The sequence below is a fragment of the Mustela lutreola genome, chromosome 3 (genome assembly GCF_030435805.1).
Source record: "Mustela lutreola isolate mMusLut2 chromosome 3, mMusLut2.pri, whole genome shotgun sequence".
Classification (NCBI taxonomy): Eukaryota; Metazoa; Chordata; class Mammalia; order Carnivora; family Mustelidae; genus Mustela; species Mustela lutreola.
This window is the reverse complement of record NC_081292.1, coordinates 87,831,276-87,854,562: the sequence shown is the minus strand read 5'-3', so window position 1 is coordinate 87,854,562 and position 23,287 is coordinate 87,831,276. Positions and strand designations below refer to the sequence as shown.

General features: G+C 44.2%; 1 pseudogene; it reads left to right on the top strand.

The window, feature by feature from the left end:
- The first annotated feature begins 16,286 nt into the window (after positions 1 to 16,286).
- On the top strand, positions 16,287 to 22,234 carry LOC131827873 (rRNA-processing protein FCF1 homolog; annotated as a pseudogene).
- The last annotated feature ends 1,053 nt before the right edge of the window (positions 22,235 to 23,287 follow it).

Here is a 23,287-nt window from a genome sequence, read left to right as displayed (position 1 = left end):
GTATTTTTCATTTTGGACGGAACATTCAGGATAAATATGATCTGTTCGAGTTCCTGGTTCTCTCATCAGGGTGTTTCTTAGGCTTCACTGGCACAAGAAAAGGGTTTTGATAGTCCAGGGTACATCCTGACAAAAGCAAAGCATGGTATCTATGAAAAACTAACCATTCAGAAGAGAACAACAGATAAAAGAAGGCCAGGCTGACCTGACCCTGCAGGATAGGTAAGGTTGGTCCAGCAACAGGGGTAGAGGGGAAGTGCCCATCTCCTGCTAGAAGACCTAGAGAAGACCCCTTCCCGAGAGACCACCAGGAGAGGAGAGCAGTAGGTGCTGATGATGAAGTGAAGGAGCAGGAGACTGGCTGAGTACAAAGCAAAAGCTGGCGCCTTGCACCGCCCCCTTCACCTGCTCCCCTCCATATTTGTAGCATTCCTCAGGCACCCCTGACTGCCATAAAATGATAAATAGTTAACTTGCAGAAATCACAGTCCTGCAGGGTAGGAATCTTCCTTGGTTTGCAAATGTCCTTGAGATTTACAACAAAGAAGTTACCTTACCTTTGATAGCCGGAATGTAACATTTCACCAGGAGACTCCCAATTGTCTTTATGTTAGTGCCTCATTAGAGGTAAAGTGGCCTTGGCTTGATAGTAACCAGGCCTTCAATATCCTGATAGTGCTTTTTTTTCGCATGCGTGGGCTAACCGGCCGGTTCTGCTTCTGTAAGATTGCTTTGTCTGCTTTCGCGTGCGGGTCCCCTGACCCAATCCACTGACGCCAAGTATGCCTGTTCAAACTATCAATCAATCAGCTCAGCCCCACCCGAAACTTGTTTGTATCTGTCTATAAAAATCCTGCACTGACCCAGCTCCAGACCTCTCGGCGTCATCGGCAACGAGCGGCGCAGAAGTCCAGGTTCGAACCTGCAATAAACGACCCTTGCTGCTTGGCTTTGACTCATGTCTCTGGTGGTCTTTTAAGGTGGGGGTAATATTCAGTTGGCAATACATTTGGAGGTCCCACCGAGATCTCCCCTTCAAGCCCACCAGACAACTGGTCAATGGGTCACTGCAACCGATCGGTAAGAAAGCGGGCTTTGTCTTTTGTCTCTATGTTTTTCGTATGCTTTGTTCTTATGTGTGTCTTGTGTGTCTTGTCCTTTCTGTGATTTTTCCTGGGTTAGAGTCCCAGGACCTGGGTTAGAGTCCCAGGACGGTGGCTGGCAAATACACCCTGGCGGATGCGCTATAGGGTTGCCAGTGGGCCAATGGGGAGGCGTCCCTCGTGCCCGGCGGGAATGGCTTCTCAGAGATCGTGGGTTCAAGTCCCACCTCAGGGGCCGAGACGGCTTCTCAGAGATCGTGGGTTCGTGTCCCACCTCGGGGGCGAGGAGGGCCTCGCAGATATCGTGGGTTCGAGCCCCACCTCGGAGGCCAACAATGTATGTCTTCATGTATGTCTCCATGTTATGTCTTTAAATGTGGATATATGTTCCTTGTACTGGTCATGAAGGTTACATTCTGTTTAACGGGAGGGTGTCTAACCCATTTGAATCTGAGGAATGCCTGACTGTATGAATGTGTTTGTGTGGCTCCACCGCCTTCGGCTTCGGAGTCTGAGTGGACAGCACCCTGAGTCTCGTGGAGCGTCATACAGCATAACGGTCATCTACTCCATGGAGTAGCCTGGTCCTGGGTTTATACAGATAGACCTTAGCTAAGACGCTCCTAAGTTCCCGCGAGGGACGCGAGCAGGACAGCACCTGAAAGATCCCTCTCCCCTTGTCTGCAACATCGTACATATCGGGAGGGAATATAAGAGATCGGTATTAAGAGCTAAAACCAGATTCAATGAGTCAGCTAGTAAATTTCCTCCTGACATATTGGATGATAATTATGTAAATAAGCCTTCTTCTAGTAAACCCAGGTTGCTGGGCCATCCCTAGCAAAGGGGACTCTGGATTTATTTCTCTCTGTTACTCCTAATAGATGTGGGGGCTTCTCCCTCACTCACTTCCCATGTTAATGGCTATAACTGGAGCCAACTGGGGTTGGTCTAACTCGAGACAGAGACTATAAGGAATATTCCCAAGCAGCTGCCGAAACTCTCTTTGTTTCGGGGAAGTTTCCCTGTGTTCTCTGGCCTGACTTGGACTGCCTAACCCCTACCCCCTGGCTGATGGGAAAGCATGGTGTCTTCTCCTCTGTTGGGCCTTATGAGCTCTAAAACCGGGAATCATTTCTCTGCCTCCTGGCAGCGCTTTGTTTCTTCTCTTTCCCCCTTACGTGTTTCTGTACCAACGTGTGTGCAGCCTGCATGACTGGCCTCTAGATCATGCACCACAGCTCCTTCTCTCTTCACTGTCAAGGAGCAAGAATAGCACCCCCTGGACCTAACACGCCCCACTCCAGATCTTCCCACGCATGTCTCAGGTAAACATTTAAAGTGGAGTGGGCCGAGGTGGAAAGTAAATCAGTGTTGGAACTAAGTTAAGTTTGTTGGTTTAATTAAGATAAGACCTGTCTTTTAAGTTATCAGCAGTAAATGTGAAACTTCGAGGTTTACTGAAGGTCAAATAAGCTCATGTTATTTATTAAAATTTGTTAGCAAAGAAATAACTAAACTGAAGGTTAATTGTCTGTCTCAAAGTTCTAATGGGTAATTGCTGAAGTAGCTTTCAAAGTCTTTGGTAATCTGAAAGTTTTAAAGTTTTGCTTGGATGACAAATGGAATTAAATTGTGGACATCTAGGTCTTTACCAAACAGGATAAAATGCTAAGTCGTTAATTATTGGATGTAGGTTTGTGCTTTTGACTTCTTTCTGCAAAGAAACTAAGAGTATTTAAATCTGTTGGTAAACTTGTTTGCCACTTAACTGATTCATAAATTTGCCACCTGAAGAATTCTGTTGTGTAACAGTTCACAATTGGTTAATAACTAAAGGTGTTTCTAAGAATACAAAGTTCTGCTTAGTGTAACTAAGAATGATGGAAATAAGGGAAACTCTGTATGTAAGAAAGTTGCAGATATGTAAGAAAGATTTAAGGAATGGGAATACATTTTGTTGAAGGTAAGGGAAGGTAATTTTGTCCTAAATGAATGGGTTTTAAAGGTACATTACATTAGTACAAGACTGAAATTCTCTGTTCAAAGGATAAAGTTTTATTAGATTAATTGATCTCCTGTTACGAGAATGTAAGTGATTTTCTCTTTGCCTGCCCAGAAAAAGCAGTTTCTATGTTTTGTTTTATCAGGTGTTTAACATCCCTAATTATATTTAGGCATTTGCTTCAAAACTTTCTAAGATTTTAGCAAATGTTGACAAGATTTAAATTGTAAATCTCTTTAACTCGGGCTTTTCCTTGGTATGTGAAGTTTATCGTGAAATACTACTGAACTAATGATAAAGCTTGGATTACATTTGGGAAAATATTATAACTATTCTAGAGATTCTATGCACTTCCTAAAGTTTTAATGTTTAGAGAGATCATCGCTTGATATTGTAATTATGGAAATGTTATGTATCACAGAAATAACCTGATTTACTTGCAGCTAAATTGTAAACTCCTGTGTCTCTTTAGCTCTAACCATATCCATTCTGAGTTTTTGTCATTTATAATTGTTTTAATTCTCTTGTAAAATGAGTTTTATCTTCAAGGAGATTCCTATAAAGGACTTTCAGGACAAATACAGATATTTAATATACTTGAAAATCCTAAAACTGAAATGGGTAAGAATTTCCAAAACTAACTAAAGCCGCATCACCAGATTTAGTAACATGGGACTAAATGAACTAAAAGATTATAATGTTGTGTCTCTTAATGTTTTGTCTTACTTTAAACATTGCTGGTTCTCTCTAATGTTTGCTCTTCCAGACTAGGGATACTTTTTCTTAAGTTATCTGTAACTTATAGAGATGTAAAAGTGCTCAAGGCATTCAAATTTTCTCTCTATATGAACCCTCTGAAACCAAAAGGTCTCAGTAAGTATTCTTTCTTCCATGGCAATCAGTCATTTGCATAAGTTCAATAAGAATCTGTTCTCCTTTAACAGGACACCATTGAGAACTGGTTATTTTACCAAGGCTTTGACTGGAATGTCATATTTGAGAAAGACATGCATAGACTCAGATATGACCAGACAGCTTTAAGGAACTAACGTTGACTTTATGAAACCTGGAGCCCTAAAGCCCCTTGGGACTGTTGGCCTGATACCTTGCTTACAGAGTTCCCAGCAGGCTCACCAGGTGAGTAAAGAATGTCACTCTTTGGTAGGTGCGGACTCTGAAGAAGAACTCGCCCAAATCAACAGGTATTGCAGGCATGCCTGATGGCAAGTACAGGGCTTGGCTTCTGGCCCGGAGAGGCTACTAAAAGTTCAACCCAGAGATTCCTTATAAGAAGTTCCAGCAAAGCAGATTCTAAAAGATCTATATGATCACACTCAACTGTTCTTGCGGAGCTTATGTAAATAATGGGCCAAGTTTGTTAAAACTGGACTTGTTTCACAAGTGAATTAGTCCTGATTTGGCTATCTCTGTAAATGAGGGTTATTTTAGAGAGAAAAATTGTTTTAGTAACACATCTTTATGGATGTTAAATTCTAGATTTGATTGTCTTTAAATGTTTGTTTACCTAAGCTAAACAATTTGAGGTAAACTTCAGAGAAGTTACACAATAGCTCATTTAGATGATCTTCTTGCTTTTTTATTTTGTGGGGATATTAGTAGAACCCCTTCACACATGATTAAACAACTGGAAAATGGGATTGATTCCCTTACAATTGTATAACTTAACTAACACCTTATGTGTGGCTGGGATAATGAAATTGTCTAAAAGCCAGCCTATTGCACTCCATAGGATTAATTATGGACTTGTGGAGACAATGGATGACCCCACTTTGTTTATGAGTGGATTGTATGATGCATTGGGGACTCCCCTTATCTCTTGACAAGTATTTTCACTTGCCAGTGATCCTCTGTAATCAGGATATTGTTAAGGCTGGACCACTCAAAGGTCTTCTTATTGGTTTCATCCCTTAGTCATATTTATCCTAGAGGCCACCTCTGTTGAGGTGCGATTGCAAACAGATGCTTTAGCTAAGCATAGAACAGCCCTCATAAAAGGCACCTCAAAGCTCACGATTGAACAGTCCCTGACTGTAATAACTTCACATCAGGTCCAGATTTGTCTTAGAAGCCAAAGGCCACCAATGGATTATAGAGGCCATCTAATTAAATATTGGACTATGCTTATAGATATGCCAGAAATAATACTTAAAATTTGTCAAACTTTAAACCTAGTTACCTGTATGCCTGAACTTGACCATTGTACTTCTTTCTCTATAGAGCAAAAATGTTCAGAGGTTATTGATCTTACTTTCTCTATTTGTCCAGATTTAAGATGCCCCTGTTAAAAATACGAATGACAGTTGGTTTTCTGATGACAGTAGTTTTCATAGAAAGAATAAGAAAAGCTAGGTGTGCCATAGTGCTCACTTGCACTTTGCAATTGCCAAAGCCTAAGAATTAACATTTATACTGACTCCAAATATGCTACATGCCCATGGAGCTATTTGGAAGAAAGGGGATTGCTATCAAGCCATAAATCCCCAATCAAATATGGGCCTAAGTTTCAAAACCCTCCTTATCGCTATACTAAGGATGGCATATACTAAGGATGGCATATACTAAGGATGGCATCTGAGATACATATCTGTGGCTTACACCCACGATTGGACAGCTCAGTCAGAAGGCAGTTTTATGCTTGGAACAAAGGAATCATACGAGTGGTATTGGGCAAATAAAACACGATGTCTAGGATGGCTCACTAGAAATGTGTCCCCAAATAATAGTACTTCAGGCTACTGACTGGTTTGCTACTGACTGGGCAAGGCGACCTGGCATCAGATGGCCAGCTCCAAACGGAACCCACTGGATATGTGGAACCAACTTGTGGCCCTGGCTTCCTCCAGGGTAGATAGGTCGCTGTACTTTAGGATTTCCCTGAATTCATGGGTGCATTACTAAAACCATTACAACCCCAGCTAATCTCCCCAACTTGAAATAAAGATGGACGCGATCTGTTTTTAAATGGTATGATCACTTAGCATCCATTTTTGTTCCATCTGCGGGACTAGAGGATGTCATGTGGCATGTAGAAGCCTTTAATAAATATACTACAAAGGCACTCAATGATTCACTAAATGGCATCTCCCTACTTAATACCGAATTGTCACAGATACGCAAGGCAGTCCTACAAAATAGGATGGCCTTAGATGTCCTGAAAGCAACCCAGGGTGGCACATGTGCAATTATCAAGACAGAATGTTGTTTGTACATCCCAGACTATCACAAAAGTATCACAGGACTAATTAAGGATATGAATGCCCAGATTAAGGCTCTACAAGGTCCCTCTCTCTCTTTTAGTGATTGGTTAAGTTCCTGGCTTGGAGGAGGGCTATGGCCAAATCTCCTTTTCGGGCTTCTTATTCTTATCGCCTTATTAACCTTAATATGTTGCTTTTTCCATCTTTCTCTACTTGGTGCCGAGACTCCATTGCTACAATGACTACACCACGACAGACGATCCTTATTGCACGCAAGGACGCCTCTTCACTGTCAGCGCTGGATTCAGCTGCCTCCACCTTTCGTAACTCCCTTATACATTCCTACCCTGATCAATATTGACCCCAGTAGGTAGGGACAGCTCTACGCCCCCATTCAGCACGAAGAAGTTACAGAAGATGAGACGTTCCACCTTCAACCCCCTTAAAGATTTAAGGGTCAAAATTGTTCAGGGGGGAATGAAGGAGCAGGAGGCTGGCTGAGGACAAAGCAAAAGCTGGTGCCTTGCACCCCCCCCTTCACCCGCTCCCCTCCATATGTGTAGCATTCTTCAGGCACCCCTGACTGCCATAAAATGATAAATAGTTAACTTGCAGAAATCACAGTCCTGCAGGGTAGGAGTCTCCCTAGGTTTGCAAATGTCCTTGAAATTTACAACAAAGAAGTTACCTTACCTTTGATAGCCGGAATGTAACATTTCACCAGGAGACTCCCAATTGTCTTTATGTTAGTGCCTCATTAGAGGGAAAGTGGCTTCGGCTTGATAGTAACCAGGCCTTCAATATCCTGATAGTGCTTTTTTTTTCGCATGCGTGGGCTAACCGGCCGGTTCTGCTTCTGTGAGATTGCTTTGTCTGCTTTCGCGTGCGGGTCCCCTGACCCAATCCACTGACGCCAAGTATGCCTGTTCAAACTATCAATCAATCAGCTCAGCCCCACCTGAAACTTGTTTGTATCTGTCTATAAAAATCCTGCACCGACCCAGCTCCGGACCTCTCGGCGTTATTGGCAAGGAGCAGCGCAGAGGTCAGGTTCGAACCTGCAATAAACGACACTTGTTGCTTGGCTTTGACTCACGTCTCTGGTGGTCTTTTAAATGGGGGTAATATTCAGTTGGCATTACACCCCCTCTCAAACATTGTTTATTTCTGTGAATGCTTTTCCTAGTTGGTTTCAGGGCAAGAGCACTCTTCATGGGGAAGGGGGGAAGGGCAGGACCCGAAGAGAGACCTAGTGGACTCTGACCTGAACCGAGAGCTAGCCTCAGGGCTCAATCTCAAGAGCCCGAGATCAACCCCTGAGCCAGAACCCAGAGTTGGGCACTTCACTGAAGGTGCCGCCCAGGTGCTCCTCAGCTCTTGTTGACCCATTTCTGGAGACGGGCGCCTGCGTGGCTCGGTTAGTTCAGCGACTGCCTTGGGATCAGGTCATGACCCCGGGCAGGCAGGATCTCCTACCACCTCCCGCTCCCAGATCCTTGGGGAGACGGCTTCTCCCACTGACCATCTCCTCTCTCATGCTCTCTCTCACTCATTCTCTCTCCATGAAAGAAAGACAAGCTTTCCAAAGTGTCTGGAGCCTTGTTGGATGGGCTTGAATGTGGTGGATCTCAGGGAGTTTTCTCATCGCATGCAGACACCTTGAGGATAGCCATGTCTTTCTAAAAGGATCCCTTGTTGTTCTGCAATGGTTTCTTTCTCTGTTCACGGATCGGGTGTCTTTCCATTGTCTCTTCTCAAGACCTCGGAAAAGCAGCCTTTGAGGATTCCTTTGGGTACATACGGACTAGCCCTTTTCATCCTTTCTCTTTCCACAAAATCTATACTAGCCTCTGCATCCCCCTATGTAGAGTTTATTTTTCACTGACCTATCCAGGTCTTTTCTTTCAATAGAATTTCAGTCGTTCATTCTGAAGGTCATTGTTGAAAAGTTAAAGATGAAGTCTACTAACTCGCTAGGCGTATTTTCTTTTTCCCATCTATTCCTTCCTCCCTTTCTATCTATACACATAGATATATATAGGAATACATATGCACACACACGTGTGTGTGTGTGTGTGTGTGTGTGTGTGTATGTGTTTATGCATATGAAGTATCCCAGTCCTAAACCCCAGCACCTGGGAGCATGACCTTATTTGGAAATAGGGTTCCTGGAGATGTCACTAGCTAGGATGAGGTCATATTTGAGTAGACTGGGCACCCAATTCGGGAGGACTTGTGCGCTTCTAAGAAGGGAGAGTGCGGATACACAGATATGCACTGAGGGAGAAGGCCCGGTGAAGAAGTCCAAAGCCAGAGCAATGCTTGAAGCTGGAAAAGGGGCCTGGAGTAGATCCATCCACAATACCTACAAAAGGAGCATGTTCTACCAACACTGTAGCCTCTAGAAATGTGACACTGTCCACTTCTGTGGTTTCAGCCTCCAGGCTTCTGGTATCTTGAAATAGCAACCCTAGAAAACTTATATATATATGTATATATATACATATATATATACATTTATTTATTCATTCTTTTACCTAATAAAATATTTTTTCAGAATCTCAGTCTTCCTTCCTTTCAATAGAATGTTATTCACATTCTTTTGGTGCCTCCTGAACAATTCGACCACGTCTACCTCTTCAATTTGCATGAAAGTTATTCATACCTAACGTCGTGTGCCATTTCTTTAAAAACAGTTGGCATCTTTTTGCAGTTTCCAGTGTTTTTGGTTTGAGTATCTGTTTATAGGCTGATAAAGGTAACTTTCATCCTACTCTTTCCTTCTGTGTTTATTTCTTTCTAGGAAAGTATATTTTCTACTCTTTAAAAAGAAGGACCTAGAAAAGCAAAATGGTTCTTCTTTGTATGTCTACATTCCCTTTCCCCATTTTTTGTTACCTCTCTTTAATGTCTCCCCCTGCTCTGAGGCACTGCATGTTCTAAGCAGCCTCAGGCAGGCATATCTCTTTCTGAACGTCAGACTGACGCTGAGTACACATACGGAATAAGGCATATTTTGAGTCTTTGTATAGAATCGTTCCTCTATTGCTTTGCAATGAATTACCCCCAAACTTAGCAGCCCAACCTATATATTTAAGTACTTATGATCTCACACCGTTTCTGAAGGTCAGGCACCTGGAAGCTGTCGAGCTATGTGTTTCTGCCTTGAGGTATCTCATGAGATTGCCATCAAATAGCCGGCTGCAGCTGTTTGAAGGACATGTGATGATGGACAGACCTCAATTCTGTGCAGGTGGCAGGTGTGGAGGGCTTCAGTTCCTTGCCACCCGGGTATCTACAGGGATACCTGCATTTCCACAAGAGCTAATGATAAATGAGAAAGAGAGAGAAAGGGAGGGAGTGAGAGGGAAGGAAAGGGGGAATAGAAGAAGAAAGGAGAGAGAGAGAGAGAGAAAAGAAAGAGAGGAAAAGAGAGAGAGAACAAAACAGAAGCCTCAGTGTCTTTCATAACCTAATTCTGTAACTGATTTACCCCCCAATTCTGCTATATCCTGTTAGTCACACCAGATGTGGGAGGGTACAACACACATGCAGATACTGGGATGTGGAAATCTTCATGGTCCTCCCCGAGGCTGGCTAGCACACTGACTTGTGCTTTTCCCCCCACACAATCTAACATCTTTGAAATTGGGATACATCTTACAATCAAAGGTATAGCATGGTTTGAAAGGCAAAATTCCCATTTAACAGCATTTAAATCGTCGTAAGCCTTATCATCATGATTTGAGAATATGCTATCCTGGGATATTCGGGCTTTCAGGAGGCTTCCTGGCTCCTGGCAGCTTGCCTTGACCCCAGTCTCTCACGGCCCCACCGTGACAGTCCACTTGCCACCTGCCAGATGTGCTCGGCTCCTGTCCTGTGCCCTTGCTCACCACACCACCCCTTCTGATGTGCCCTTTTCACGACTAAATGATCACACCAGGTACTGAAGCCTCCAGAAGATTTCCTGGACCATCCGGAAGCATCACAGTCTTCTCTTGCTATAGGATTGTCTATAGTCCTAGCTACTGCTTCCATCCATTCATCAGTACTTATGCTTCTGGTCTTGTAGACTTGCTGCACTTTCTGTGTAATAAATGTGGCTGTATGCATTTAGCCTTAAAAGCAGAATTTCTGGACTCTTCATAAAACATAAAGTCTTCCTTCCTCAGGTGAAACTGTAAAACTAATCCGGCACACATCAGTAATGGACAGCTATCCAAGAATGCACAAGCTCACTGTTATAAACCGAAGCTGCAAAGATCACTGTTTCCAACGTTCATCAAACTGATGAACATTCTGTTCCCTACAACTTCAACATTCTAAGATTTGCTTAGACAAGGCTTTGAAGTGCACCATCGCATAGGATGGGGAAGGGGTGCCTGCTCTTTTTTACTCGCAAAAATAGGGGTTCTGTCCAGTCACTGTGTTAAGAATAAAAGGTCAGTACTTCGTGACACTCTTGTAAGTGGCTTAATTTGTTGCCCTTTTTTTTTTTCAGGTTTAATTCCAACAGGTTAATTGATGTTCTCTATAGAAAGCAGGTTGAAAAGGGGGAGTGGATAAAATGCATGAACTTCCATTGAAACCCAGTAGACAAGATTGTTAAATTTGAGGATTTTCTTTCAGTTATTTGACTGCTCTGAAGGAAAGCTGTGCTGGACCATTGCCAGGAAACAGTAGGAAAGACCCAGGCCCATTCGTTTTGGCAGCAGGCTGGAAAGCATTTCTATCATTGCATGTATGTATGGGAAAACAAATCATCACTCTTGCCTCACATTATATCCAAAAATTAACTGGAAATAGATTGTAGACTTAAATGTAAAGGCTAAAACCATAAAACTTTCAAAAGAAAATGCAGGCGGAAATCTTCATATTCTTGGGGTAAGCATGGCTGGATCGGGCCAGGTACACTATTCCCTGAGCACCATTTTTCAATTCAGGGCACAGGAAGATTCAAGACTCTTTTGGTCTTGAATCTAAGCCATGCTGACTCATCTAGCCCTCAATACCTATCACATTTGATTGAACTCGGTTCTTATCTGTTGTCAGTCTAGGTTAGAACCCAGAAGGATGATTCATTGACACCTTCCCTGATCTCTAAGAGCACAGAGTCTAATATTCTTCAGTTTTCCCAGACTTGGGAATAAGTGCCTTGCGGGGACATTGCAAAAAGGTGGATGAGAGGTTGTCTACAAAACACCCAGGTCTCTAGGAGGAAGACACCTCAGATTCACAAGGGTCCACTAGCATACCTCTTTTTCCCAAGAATATGTTCTGACCTGTTGCCAAGAACCTGTCTTTGATCTGTCTCAGGATGTCTGTGTTTAAACGCCCAGAGTTAATGATTGGGTTGGTGGTTGACATGAGGGGATGGTCACTGAACAAAGGCACCCCACCTATCTTCTGCTCTCTGACTTCCTCCCTCTTCTCCAGGTCCCCTATAGCATGTGACAAGCAGAATTAGCTCACATAAAGCTATCAAAGAACTCTCTCATTAACTTAGCCCCCAGGTGTCAAAAGAAACAGCTTAAGTCCCTGAAACATGAAATGAAGATGTGTCCCCACCTTAACGATGTAACACCCCTTCCCTCACATGATGCACACCGTGGGAAGCTCTAATCACATCCATTAGGGACCAAGTTGCTGAGCATATATCAAAGGAATAGGACAGAAGTGAGGAAAGATAATTATGTTTAACAAATGAATTAAAACAATTATACAACCACCCACTGAGTACAGAGCTTTGAGCTCTGCTTCAAATAGGATATGAAAAGAATCAGCTGAGAAATCGTATTGCAGTCAAAACTGGTCAGCACTTTCAGAGAACTTTTTTCTGCAGGATCAGAATGCAGATATTATTGGTTAGAGAAATCTAAAAGGTGCTCTCTTATCAGATATCTTGTGAACCTACAGTAAATGATTCCCAGTAACATTAAAACCCAATAATAACTGTTTCAAGACATTAAAACCCCACTTCTGATGGTCAGTGGTATCGTTTGTCCTGTTTCTTGTAATTTGAAACAGCCAGCATCCTTTGGACACTCTTCCTACCTCTGAGGAATTTTCCCATGTTGACTTTCTACCCCAAGAGAAGCCAGAAATTACTTTGCAAATGATACAAGGTCTGCCCATCAGATGCACCCACATGAGGCTCTGATGGGAGAAGAAGAAGCAAGCACCAAGTAGGTAGGATCTGTTTCTAAGGATGGATGCAAAAGACTGGAGATCTCTGAGCAGCCATGCCCACGGTTCCATCCAGGGTCAACTGTTGGGGTATCACTGCACTATCTCCCCTGGGCAGTCCTGCGGTGGTACAGCCCCAGAACCTGGCATTGGCCCTCCGGGCATTCTTCAAGGCCCTTGATAATGTTCAATAAAGTTCTTTTCTGTTCAAACTAATTACATCATTGGCTGATGATACACATTTTGCTTTTCAGAAGTAAAGAATAGGGGAAGAACTCATAAGTGCTTTGAAAACTGTAAAAGACTGTACCGATCTACGGGAGCAACTACAGTGCTTGGCTTTTAAAGGCAAGAAGCAGCAACCTAAGCTTGCAAATAAATAGACCACTCACAAGCTTGTTGAATGTTTGGAATTCTACAAAGTAAAACATGCGTCATGGGATTAATGTTGTAGATTTCCCATCATAGCCAGATGGATGATGAGTTGGGTTTTCAGAAGTTTCCAAAGCTACTCTTCGTGTAGGAACTAACTGAGGCTATTTCTGTCCCCATGCTCTGACACTGGACATTGTCCTTTGGGGGGCAGATAGCAGGAAACCCCAAGTTGGTGGGACGATGCAGGTTTTCAGTCCGGGCCTGGCTTAGGTCCCAGCCAAGAGCCAGCATGGCCCACCAGGGACATCACCCACACTCCTTCCTTTGTTAAGCTGAATAATCTTCCATTGTAATTTATTTATTTATTGCATTGCAATTTTATTTATTTATTTATTGCATTTCATTTATTGATATAATAATATAGCATTATAATAATATTTCATATATTATATGTAATATATCATATCATTGCCTCTCTCCCGTCACTTCCCATAAGGGCACTAATCCCATTGTTAGGGCCCCACCACCATGACCTAACAATCTCTTAAAGGCCTTATCTGTAAATGTCATTACACTTGGCACTTGGATTAGGTTTCCAACATATGACTTTTTTTTTAAAGATTTTATTTATTTATTTGACAGATAGAGATCACAAGTAGGGAGAGAGGCAGGCAGAGAGAGGAAGGGAAGCGGGCTCCCTGCTGAGCAAAAGCTCGATGCAGGGCTCGATCCCAGGACCCTGGGATCATGACCTGAGCCAAAGGCAGAGGCTTAGCCCACTGAGCCACCCAGGCGTCCCTCCAACATATGACTTCTGAGAGGGGACACAAACATTCAGACTACAGAAGAGCTATATTTTTTTAAATTATTTTTTAAGAAACAGGAATAAATAAACAAAAACCATTAATGTGTAAAAAAAAATGATAAAAGTACATTGTATTACTGTAGACTTATTTTGTAACTGCTAATATTCACTTAATATAATCAATCACCTGGGATGATTAAAAAATGTGGACTCAACAGCCCTGGCTGACAATTTGAGTCGGCATCTAAACTGTATCTGTGTTTTATTTTGTGTGTACGTGTATTTTGTGTCTTGAGAAAAATCTGATTACAGAGATAAGTAACTGTAGATAAAGGCTGACTCGTGACAATTTGCCTTAAAATCTCAGAGCACCCCTTAATTTAACCCAAAGTCTTGAAGAAAAGATATCTTCTCTTTGTACTCAGGGGTATTTCCTATCTGAACCCAGTTCAAGTACAAATCCCCCAAAAGGCCAGAAGTTGGGAGATCACAAGAGATGTTGGAACACAGGAAAATAAATGAGCTAACCAGACAAGCTGCAGGTAATTAAGAACCATTAACCATGAGAGAAGCAGTGACATCACTCAAAATTAAAACCAAGTAGAGTTTAAAAGTTTAGCTACTTTACTAACTAGCTGCAATCAGGGATGGCAAACAAAGACTAATTCAAAGTAACCTGGGAATTAATCATTTAAAACTTACCAATAATCTGAAATTAGTAGCTTTAATGCTATGAAAATTACATGGAATTTGGAAAGATTGAAGTTCTCTAAGCTGCCAAGAAGTAAAACACTCCTTCCCAGATACATGGACTTATAAAATCACTATATACTATCTCCACGAGAAGCAGAATCCCCCAGAACCATCACTCTGTAATGATGAGAAGTACTAAGAGGGCATATGAAATTTATGAGCTCTGCCCTGAAATATGTCCCATTTCATCGAGACAAAAAACCAAAATAGTTAAGCACTAATCTGCACACTACATAGGGGTTGAAAGACATAGAAAGTTTGTGTGACCACACGTATGTGTGTGTTTCCAACCATTCTTGAAAAACAATGGACAACAGAGATGAATAAATGTCCCTGTATATCCCATAAATATTCCTCAATATTTATCATGCAACTCCAGCTCTGCTCTAAGACCTGGGGACACAGTCATGAAAAGAAAAGACAAGGTCTCTGCTTTTAAGGAGCAGATATTCTAATGCAGAAATGAGAAAATAAATATGTAAACAAACATTATATTAATGAACAGTGATCAAATAGTGATTAATGAATAGTGATCACAGCTAAAAAGAAAACAGGACATAGTAAAGGTCTGAGTGACAAATGGGATGTATTTTAACTTGGATGAACCAGGAAATATAGAACAATGAGTTGAATCCAAATGACACAAAGGAGCTAGCCACAGGAAGTGTGGGAAGAGTGTTCCCGCCCAAGGTATCAGCATGTATACAACAATGTCCTTGGAGCTCATCCCTCCAGCCCCTGCTCTCAAATCTCTGACCCAGCTAGGTGGGGACATAATCTAGGACTTGTGTCTTCCAAAACTCATTCTAAATCTTTGTTCAGTGACTAAATTATTCAAGCTTGAGAAATTAAAAACATATGCTAACAAGATCTTCCCACCATCTACAGAGAGATCATCTTAAAAGCATCATGAAATAGTAACACTGAAATTCTAAAAAACTTCTGTTCTAACATTTTAATCAATTTTATATCAAACTCCTTTGTTGAATTTATATACCCATTTGACATATTTATGAAGAGACAAAAAAAAAACACCCTACATTCCGTAAATGTATTTATCCATCTAACAAATATTTGAGTACCTAATTACACTCTGTTCCAGCTGATGTCTTCTCTTTATCTCTTTTTTCCCCTCAATTTAACACCAATCATAATCTATGTAGGCTTTTAGTTCGCTTTTCAAAATTAATTTCTTGAGCTATTTAAAGGAATTATCAAGTGCTAGAGTTCTCGACACTGGTCACACATTAGAATCACTTAAGGAACTTTTTTTTTAAGATTTTATTTATTTATTTGACACACAGAGAGATCACAAGTAGGCAGAGAGGGAGGGAATCATGCTCCATGCTGAGCAGAGTGTCCCATGCAGGGCTCGATCCCAGGACCCTGAGACCATGACCTGAGCTGAAGGCAGAAGCTTAACCCTCTGAGCCACTAAGGCAGCCCCTCACCTGAGGAAATTAAAAAGAAAAAGCCCAAAGGGCACCTGGCTCGTTCAGTCACTGGAGCGTGCAGGTCTTGATCTCAGGGTTGTGAGTTCAAGTCTCATGTTGGGTATAGAGATTACTTAAAAAAAAATAAAAGAAAGAAAGAGCCCAAGCCCCAGTTTGTGATTAATTTGTTTAAATGTTTCAAGAAATTTGATGCTAAATGTTGTAAGACTAGTTAAATAACAAAAAGATATATTTACATAATACTTCTTGCTCTCAAATTTTGAACAAAGAACTTACTAATAATCAATAACTTAGTAGGCCAACATTTTATTTAAATAAGTTTTATGGTACTACAAAGAGTGAATTAGAAAATCAAAAGCAAGGAGAAATGGGCATGGTGTGAACATGGGGAAGCAAGAGAAAGCAAGAAAGTATGTGACCGGGAAGCGAATGCTTAGCTCTGAGATCCTTCTCTGAGAGAAGGACAGATTAAAACCTAAAAAGAAAGAAAAGAAGGATCCCATGCACTCAAGGAAAGAGAAGTCCCCCAACATCCCTCCTGCTTTTTCCAATATAAACACACAGCTGGGCCGACTTACCACATCCTGGTTGGTACCGACTTTATCAACTTTTCTATTTAAGCCAAACTTGACCGGTCAATGATGGACGGGCTGTGTGCCAAGTGTACCAGTTGTACAACTGACTGTGTAATGGCTGAAACTGAGAAACTGGGGTGAAAGTATCAAGAGGCTCTAAGGATTGAGAAAGAGCCAATATTCAAACGATTACCACGTACACACAAGACAAACTATGCAGATGACTGCTCAGTACGGAAGAAATTCAGAGTGTTACACTGTGGCATCAGCTGACCCAGACCCAGAAGATTGCTGGAGTTCCCATCATGGACATCTCTAACCATATAGACGACACTGAGCAAATGCCAGATGATGATGGAGCCCCTCACTCCTATGTCTTAATAGAGTTCCTCAGCTCTTCTTTACCAACTTTTCCTGCTGCCAGTTCATACAAGCAATTCTCCTTACCCAGTTCCTCTGTTCTGAGCTATGGCTAAAGACACTCATTTTTTTATGTTTTGAAACTGATTATCTTGTACCATTTTACTTTTTGTTGCATCTTTTTATAAATCAGATGACCGCTCACAAGACAAAAAAAAAAAAAAAAAAAAAAAAGGAATGGAAAGGAAAGATCAAAAGGGAGGACAACAACAACAAAAAAACAGTTCTTTTTTGCCGGGAACCCTTCTTACAAGTGCCAATCAGATAAACTATATCTGATGTTACATCGTCACAACTCCTCTATCATCAGGGAAAGTAGTTCACATAAGAAAATTTCTCTATAAAATGAGTTCCACGCTTACATTCCATATTTGGCTAATTAGAATTTCATTACGATGTCTGTCTCAAACTGATGCAGAAGAGAATGGAATCTTGTCATCAAGACGTGACATCAAACTAAGAACCCACAGGGTAAGCACTCAGCTCCTGTGATACGAAGACAGCTCCTGGGGATGGGCGGCCCTGGGCAACAGTGGCTGACATGCGGGCCTGTGGCTATCTGCTGTCTGTCACTCTTCCCTCTTCCTCCTCTGTCAGCTGCTATCTCCAGCCACCGCCAACAAAGTCCACCTCAAACAGCCATCACTTCCCTCTGGTCCCATTTACCGTAGCTAAGCTCCAGGCCAGGCATCCAGATCACCAGCCCTGTGGGAACTTCTTCTAAGGTAAGAGGTGGCCCTATTGGTGAAATGCAGGTGCCAAGGCATGCGGACATTGTGCCATCTTCTGCGCTATTCTTAATGTTTTGATTGTCCCACTTCCCTCAGTTCCCACCTGTGGCCTCTGGAAAGGAACATATTACAGTAGGATTTCCAAGGACTGATGCGTGGGGGGTCAGGAGATATGGCCTGTGATTGGCCCCAACTAGCTGTGTGGCTTTAAAGGAAGTCATCACACCTCAGGCCTCAGTTTCCTTATCTGCATGCCAGGATGGACTGGAGTCTTTTCAGAGGAGCCGGCAAAGATCACATAGATAAGCACCACCTCATTATACTAACAAGCAAACAGAAGGCCGGAGGCGAGTGATTTGCCCCAAGTCAGACATAAGCAGGCAGAGAGCAGAGCCGAGGATGGGACCCACATCTGCAGGTCACAGCTAATCAGCCAGCACAGTACAAACAGATCTGAGCAGCTGCTCATTCTTCCCCTTTTCCGTTTTGTCCATCAGAATGCATGCTCCCTGCAAACAAGGACACACAGGACCTGCTGCCTGTCTCAAAATTCAAAGTTCACCCAATTAGAACAGGGAGGAGCCTCAAGGACTTACCCCCCCACCCCCACACATGGTTCTTTTACCTATGGAACATGAGGGTACATACATTCACCATCCAGAGGGCTCCTGCCTTCACTTCTCATGGAAAAGGTCTTCATGTGCCTACCCGGGGTGCCAACGAAGCCACAGGTTCCAGAGAGGAACTGACACAGAGAAGTTCGAAGGAGGCAGACTGGCTCAGCACAGAAACAAACTGTCTACCAAGGAAAACTACCCCATGGGGGACTGATTCTCTTTGAAATACGTTCGAGTGCGTGGGAAAATGGTTTTTCAAGAGCTGGTGGACTGACCAGTCACCTGGTACATACAAGATCACATCCGCATTCTGACAAGAGTGGCTTGCCTGCAGTGTAGACCAGGGGCCAGGAAGACAAGGAAGGCGCATGGAGACTGGGTGAGAAGCTTCTACGGTGTGATGGCAAGGGCGCACTGCAAAGGTACGAGAAGAGATGGAAAGATGTATATGGACTCAAGAGGTTTAGGAAGCGAAATCCACAGGACTTGGTGTGACAGACTAGATTTTGGAAAGGTGACAGAGTAGGAGTTGACTTCTGGTTTCCCGACTCCAGGCTAAACGGATGAAGTGTTTACTGAGAGAGGCAATAGAATAAGAAAGGTGGTTTTCAGTGGAGGAGGTGCTCATGAATTCCGTCTTGAACCTGATGAGTCTGAGGGGCCACAGACACATCCGAGAAGAAAGGTCAGCAAGTCCGATACACAGAACTGGTGCTCAGGAGGCGTGTGGGCCAGAGACAGGAATCTGCCTTACCTGCTGATAGGTGGTCATGAAGCTGCACAAAAGGTCATCTAGGGAAAGAAAGGAACACGGGGCTGAGCCCATAATTAGCATTCAGTGGCTACCAGGAGCATGACTTTGCACAGGAGACACATCAGAGAGGTAGAAGAAAGACAGGAAGCAATGCAGAGCATTTGGTCTACTGCGATGTCGAGTAAGGAGACAGAGAAAGGTCGGGTGCGCTGACTTAGAAACAGTTTTGTTAAGAACTCTTCAGTGGAACGACAGGGCCTGAAGGGTGGAAGGTGGGAAAGTCAAGTCAACCCCTGAGCACTGGCTGTGATGCAGGACAGTGACAGGGCAATACCTAGAGGTGGGGCAGTCAAGTGGGAGAGAATCAAACAGGAGCACATGATGGGAAGGAGTGCAGGGGAGAGGATCCTCGCAGGCTCCTGGAAGGGCGGGAGGGCATGGATTCCGTGCCAGAGTGGAGACTGAACCCGAGGAGGAAGGAGAGCCCCTCCCCGTACCAGGCGAGGAGGAGAAGGGGACAAATACAAGAATGGGATCATGATCAGCAGGATGGAGGAGGTCCCGTGGGATGGCTGCTAATTTTTCTGCACGACTGGAGATGAAGTCATATGTTGAGATGGAAGAGGAAGGCTACATGTGATGTCAATAGCACACCCATGTAAATGGTCTAATTTATCTGTTATGCCACTTTCTCCCCCTACTACCAATACCTTATGTCCTGCTCATCTATTATTTGGCTGTCAACCCAAAGGATTTTCGTATTTCTAAGCCGACAAAGTATGATGTTGCCAGTGCCTCTGCCCCAGGTGACCCTTCCCCATCTGCCATTCCTGCACTTTGATCACCTACCTCTTTTGCATACCTTTCCCCTTCTATTTCTCGTTAGATCTCATAAACATGACTTTTTAAGTAGTCTCTTGCCACCAGTCAGCTCGAACTCAACAGATATGACCATGCAACTTCCTGCTGTAAACCTGACTGCAGCTCTACCATGAAGACTGCATCAACGTGGACCCCTCAATGTATGCAGTGTCCAAGGTGCAACCCGCAGCCCCACCCCATCTCCCTTTCTACCATCCCAGTCTCATTCCAAAATGTGCCAAACAAGACACCTATGTAGAAATACAACCCCGACAGCAAGCTCTTCACTCATTTCTGCCTCGGAACTGTAACTTAACATCTCTCTGACGGAAACACAAATTGCATATAACCTTTATCTCCAGCTCCCACATAGAAGATCAATACCACTTTACACAGAACAGCTGTTCCATGTATTTTCCTTCTATGTATGAAGGGGTCACGTTCATTAACACTACAAATTGTACATTATATTCAGAAATGTCAGAGCCTTGAAAGAATATGGAATTGCTGGCATTCTAGCCACTTTCCCAGTTTGCTCTCTTCCTACCTCTAAGTCCTACTTTAGAACTGCTATTTTGAGATTTCTATTTTCCAAAGCTGCTTTGACCAAAGGCATTCTGTCAGCTCAGAGTGAGAAAGATGGCGGGGTGAGGAAGTGCGAGAAAATGCTAGTGTTAGGCCCAAAGAAAGCCTGACGAAGTCCAAAGACAGACAAGCTAAAGAGACTTCCGTGCTTTGACATTCTTTAAGTCTGTGTGTGTGCCTTTTCTTCTTCCAATGACCTCTCTCCTCATCACGTGTCCTTCGTTAACAAAAGGTTTCTGGATCAGAAAATTCACTCTGTGCTCTCCTTCAGACACTCCATTCAATTTACACCTTTTATTACAGTGGCTTAACATCACCATACAAGAACAAGAGTACAATATACCTTCGTCTAGACATCCCTACATATTAAAAATGATATGGCCACACCGCAGAGGATCCAGACATAAGCACTTTTAAAGCCAGAGTTTTGGAGATGTGATCTGAATGCAAGTATCAAAAAGGAACTAGCTGGTTAACCCAAAAAAGAAAAAAACATATTGTGACTTGAAGCCATAAAAAAGTAAGAAATTCAAACTCTTTTCAGAATTTTAGGTACCTACAGAGCCAAAACTTTTTAACACTGAAACCAGCTACTAAATCCCAATCCTTAGAAATTAAACATATACGTTTTGATAGTTTAAGTACAGACCCAGAGGGATACAGCAAACAGATAAAGCTCCTCCTGGCTCTGATTCAAACCTTGGGACATTTTCAAGGCTATGTCTGATGAACCTTTCTTGTCAGTAAAGTCTTTTCAGTTTAAATTTCTATTCTGTAAGTTTATGTCCTACAGTTATCTGCTGCCAGCTTCAGGCTGACCTCACCAAGAGAAGTAGGGCAACTTTAGAAAAGGAGCTTGGTATGCTTTGTAGTACTGGACCAGAACCAGTAAGGACAGTACAGTCTTTCAGATTTCTCATTCCGGGAGCTTAAGACGAAAGTCAGGCATAAACGTTAGGTTAGGTGCCTTTTTGACCCGATTCCTGGTAAGTACGTGTGTTCAGAGATGTGTTCAACGCACAGTCGCTGAGCTTCTAGGCACAAGGCACTGGGAGGCTTCTGTCAGGCCGGGGGAGCGGCGGTCTGACTGTGCCGCACGGTACCAGAGGCGGGTCCTACGGGTCCAGGGCTTTTACGTTTAGCTCAAAACCACTTGCCCTGAACTTTCAGGCCTTTTCATTCAATGTGCACGATTTCACAGGAGTGCTTTCTCCAGGCTGCACCTAGCCCACCCGAGGCCAAGAGACTCACTGCGAAGTGCAGTGAGGTCCCCGCCGAGGACCCGTCCGGGGCGGGGACAGCCCAGGAAGCCCGCAGGAGAAGCCCGAGGAGAGGCCCGGGAGGGCCAAGGAGGGCAGGCCACCCACGGCCCGGCTCCGGGGAGCAGAGCCCAGGCGTGCACCTTCATGAACTCGTCCTTGTCGAAGCAGAGCGTGTCCGGCCCCTTGGGCAGGTTCATCTTACTTCTCTCCATCCCGCCGGCCGCCGCCTCTCAGCACCAACACTCGAGCTAGGAGGAAAGGTAGGAGGCTGCGCTCCCGGACGGTACCGGTGAAGCCATGGCGTTTCCACCGCACAGAAGGCACCGCTTGCTCCAACATGGCAGCGCCCCCGCCGGGCCAATGAAAGAGGACGCCGCAGGCTCGCCTCCGCCTGCCTCCGCCAAGAGAGGCGCGCGGGCCGCTGCGGTCGAGCCAGCAGGTGGTCCTGCCCCCGAGCGGCGGAGGGCGACACTACAACCTCGCCTACGTTTCTGCAGGGCAGCCCCGCCGCTGTTGATGCCGGGTGAGCGGGAGAAGGGAGGGCGGGGAGGGTCAGGGGCCCTCCTTCCCCACCTCGCCCTTTCCCTCGGAAAATCGGCCTGCGAACCTCTTCCAGGACCTTCTCCCGAGATTGTCCCGTGGGAAGCATAGCCGTGGCGGGATGCTGGCCCTTTACTTCTGCGGCCGGTTGTCCAGAGAGGGGGGCGCGTCCGGGTGTCAGGCCTCCGGTCCCGGGCGCCGCCGCTGCAGCCACCTGGGCGCGGAGGCCTCTGTGGGAACCCGGCTTCCGCCCTTAGCCCCGGGACCCACCCGCAAGTGTGGCTTCTCCCCCGCTGAGTTTGGCTCCAGTGATCTCTAGGGAGGAAGGTGGTCAGCTGGCAGCCTCGGGTCATCTGGGCAGCTCCCAGCTCCACTTCAGCTCAGCTGCAGAGCGGCCACAAGTTTGGGTTCTCAGAGCTCTTAAAGAATCACTTCGCTACCAGCCGGCCGACAAAACGCAGCCGACAAGTAGATGTGCGAGCATGTTTATGTCCAGTCCGCTCTAGACTAATGGGCGGAATCCTGTGTTTGTGGCTAGCGTTGGTTCAATCGCCACACCGCCCCCAATTTCCGAGACCCTCTCCTCCTCCTGCCATCCACCCCACTTTTATTTTGAGATTTTTCTTTCCTCTTCCCTTGCTCTTTCTCCCACTGTCCTCCTTTTTAGTGGGAATGTCATGGTCAAATGATGATTCATTTCTCTTTTTTTTCTCCGTGAGACTCTGACAGCTCAAACCACAGATCTCACCCGTGCCCTTCAGGCTGCAGCTTTGCTGTAATAGCCCAGGACTGGGCTGCCCCTCCCAATGCTGTGATCTCCCAGAGATAGCAGGAGCAGTCCTTAGAAAGGGATGGGACACAGCAAGACAATGGCTTACTGTGAGTCTTGCATTCGAGTCACTCCAAACGGGAAACTGGTCACTTTTTTTTTTTTAAAACATGAGTACAGGGACGCCTGGGTGGCTCACTTGGTTAAGCAGCTGCCTTCGGCTCAGGTCATGATAACAGGGTCCTCAGATCGAGTCCCACATCAGGCTCCT